Below are 3,908 nucleotides of genomic sequence, written 5' to 3' on the forward strand. Positions count from 1 at the left end.
GTAATTTTTATTAAAGAAAGAATAAAACACAATACTGAGAATTACTAAGCTGATTACAGGCATACGAAAAATAATACTTATATGGGAATGGGGAACACATGGTACATCGAGGGAAACAAATACATTAAAAATCCTCTTATCCTTATCCCACCCCCTATACCTAACTAGATTAAGCTATGAGGTGCCAGAAATTCATGCTCACCAATTCGAAACCTGTTGCTTTAGATGGTGGGGTTTTAAGGTTCGCTCTTTCTGTCCTTTGGGGTATCTCGTCGCCACGTGGTCACAGGGCGAGGCACCCTCCCTTTTTCTCCGTTAACATCTTCGTCGAGTACTTCGTCGCGATGGGCCTTCTTCTCCTTCGGGCAGTCGCCGACGGTATTGCTGTGGTTGGGGGTCGGTTGGTGGTCTTTACCGTTTAATGATTTTCCTACCCAAGCTTCGAACACCAGCTTATTCTTCAACTGGGCTATTACTGTCCATGTAACAAACGTCAACTTATAACTAGGCCATTTGTCTCGATTTTGCTACCCATTCTTCGAAAACCAGCATATTCTTAAATTGGGGTTTTACTGTCCATGCATGTAACGCCAACTTTCACCAAATGCCAGCTTATAACTAGGCGTTTGTTCCCCAACGATTCTTTCCACTGCCCTTCTCTGCCTTTATCGGTTTACCGTATTCTTTGTCTCGTCTCGACTCGTCTGCCCGTTTGTGGCCTGTGTGTCCTGTGTGGGTTTGAACTCGGGTCTCGTTCTCCTCCCGCGTTGGGCCCTCGGTGTAGTAATGGGCGTCCTTGGTGTTGAGCGGCGTGGGGAGCGAGAAGAGAGCCCACCACGTGGCCAGGGCACGAGAACGAGAGGCAGCAGGCTGAAAGCCAAACGATAAGTGGCCAGAGCAGGAGCGCTATGCTAAAACAAAAATCACTACCGATGGGCCTACAATTATACCTGATTCTTCATTCCTTATCTGCACGCCAAATCAGGTCAGTCCTTTATCTAACTTCTGGCGGGCTCGTTTAAAATGATTACAGCCATTTACTTTAACGACTTCTGGAATGGTTGTCCCTGTGTTTAATGGTTTCGATGTCCTGGCTGTTTGTTATTTATGAAACTTAATCGGGTTTCCTGACTTGATGGCTTCTGTGAGCTGTTACCGATTAAATATGCAGAAACCTAATGGCCTCGATTTAGGCCCATTCTAACTTGATCTGTTTCAAGGTGAATGGAATGCATATTCTGTGTTTGCTTTAGCTGTCTGGCTCCACTAAGTCTCTTCGCAGATTCATGCATTTTAAGTTTTGTTTCAGGCTATTGAAAAGATGCCTGCCTGTTTGCAGGGCCTTGCTTTTAAAATCCAGTACTTTTTGGTCACGAGGTTGCAGAAGCCATTCTGGGTACCCCTATTTAGCAACTTGTCCATGCAGGGTCCCTTTATCCATAGCTTTTGGGGAATGTGGGAATTTTGAGAACCCTACAGGCAGTGACTAGTGGGGTACCGCAGGGATCGGTCCTAGGACCCCAGCTATTCACAATATATATTAATGATCTAGACCAGGGAACTAGATGTAATATCTCCATGTTTGCAAATGACACAAAGCTGGGTGGGCGTGTGTGCTGTGAGGAGGATGCTGAGAAACTCCAGTATGATTTGGACAGGTTGGGTGATTGGGCAGATGCATGGCAGATGCAGTATAATGTGGATAAATGCGAGGTTATCCACTTTGGTAGCAAAAACAGGACAGCAGATTATTATCTGAACGGCAATAGATTGGGAGAAGGGGAAGTGCAATGAGACCTGGGTGTCCTTGTGCACCAGTCGCTGAAGGTAAGCATGCAGGTACAGCAGGCGGTTAAGAAGGCAAATGGTATGTTGGCCTTCGTAGCGAGAGGGTTCGAGTACAGGAACAAGGATGTCTTGCTGCAGTTGTGCAGGGCCTTGGTGAGACCACATCTTGAGTATTGTGTTCAGTTTTGGTCGCCTTATCTGAGGAAGGATGTTCTTGCCATGGAGGGAGTGCAGTGAAGATTCACCAGACTGGTACCTGGGATGGCAGGAATGACGTATGAGGAGAGATTGGGTCGATTGGGCTTATAGTTTAGAAGAATGAGAGGGGATCTCATTGAAACTTATAAAATTCTAACAGGACTGGACAGACTTGATGCAGGAAGGATGTTCCCGATGGCCGGGAGTCCAGAACCAGGGGTCACAGTCTAAGGATAAGGGGTAAGCCATTTCAGACAGAGATGAGGAGGAATTTCCTCACCCAGAGAGTGGTGAACCTGTGGAATTCTCTACCACAGAAGGCAGTTGAGGCCAATTCATCTATCTATCTATATCTATATATATATATATAAAGCGTTTGGTTTGTCTGTTTGTCTGTCTGTTTGTCTGTCTGTTTGTCTGTTTGTCTGTCTGTCTGCTATACACTCAAAAGTTATAGAGCGTACCTACATGTATGTTATATCAAAAGAAAGGTTATGATCAGGGGAGTCTAATAGGTGTATTTACTTTTTGGTCATACAAAAAGTGTTCGGACACTAGACAAAAAAGGTTCAAAAATCCGCTCATTAGCGATTGACCAATCCTACCGCTCATTAGCGTTGAGTGACGTGATGGTGGACCAATCCTACAGTTCAGTGACCTGATGGTTGACCAATTGGTGCGTCACGGGTGGGACCTAATCCTGCAGCCTCCCGAAACTTCGCCGCCATTTCTTTCATCCCCACAGCGACAGCACCAGCCAAACAAACCTCCACATTGCGGCTCCGGGAGTGGGAGGAGAGTTGCAGTCACTCGGGCCGGGCCTCACAACCGCTCGGCCTGAGACACAGAGCGGGCGGGGGAGCATCAGCAGCCGGCCGTAAACCGTGCCACCTGCGGCGCGGCTCCCGGCCGTACCGGCAGCTCAGCTGGGGTCCGTCTCGGCCCCAGAGCCCGGCCGGGCCTGAAGCGCTAGGCCCCGCACGGCCACCGCGGCCAGGCTCAATTTTCAAAGCCCTTCCCCGGGTGCCAAAAGAGGGGGAGGGAGGGAAGGAGAGGGAGAGAGAGAGAGAGGGGATGGGGGGGAGAGAGAGAGGGGGCAGGGAGAGAGAGGGGCATGGAGAGGGGGAGGGACAGAGAGAGGGTCACGGAGGGAAAGAGTGACACAGAGCGCAGGAGCGGCAGCAACCACCTGTAAACCGTGCGGCCCAAAAAAGCCCTGGCAACGCCAGGCCCCCCCAGCTATTAAATATATTCAAGAAGGAGTTAGATATATTTCTGAAGGCTAAAGGGATCAAGGGATATGGAGAGAAGGCAGGGACTGAATTTGGATGATCACCCATAATCTCATTGAATGGCGGAGCATGCTCGAGGGGCCGAATGTTCTACTCCTGCTCCTATCTTCAATGTTTCTATAACCTGAGTTCAATTTCAGCCCAGACTAATGAGCTAAATATCTCAGGCTGGATTATACTTACCGAGACGAGTTGGGGGCAGGACTGCTGCCTTCCAGGTTCTAGTCCCACCCCCAGCGATGTCCGATGCACAGACGCTATTTTCCCCGATTGGCCTTGTTAAGCCCACCGTGCGGGCTTGCTGGCCAATTAAGGGAAAGGCGGTGTCAGATGACGTCAGTTGATGATGCTTCATCTGCCAGTTTTCTTAAAGGCACATGAACCATCTATTTTTGACAGAGGATTTGACAGTGTTTGACAGCATTGAGGTGCTGCAAATACTGACAATCACTGTACAAATGTGAGCCCTTTCACCCAGGCTCTCCAATGACTCTCTCCTTAGGATAAAACAATGGCAGCTGCAGATGAGGGTACAGAAGCGATCTGTCACTTCTCCCAATGAGGTGAGGCCACACAAACACTTCAAAGCTTGTCACCTACAGAAAAATCTAAACGCATTAAAAATGACTT

This window comes from Somniosus microcephalus, chromosome 2 (genome assembly GCF_052327205.1).
Source record: "Somniosus microcephalus isolate GS21.2 chromosome 2, FLI_Smic_1.0, whole genome shotgun sequence".
Classification (NCBI taxonomy): Eukaryota; Metazoa; Chordata; class Chondrichthyes; order Squaliformes; family Somniosidae; genus Somniosus; species Somniosus microcephalus.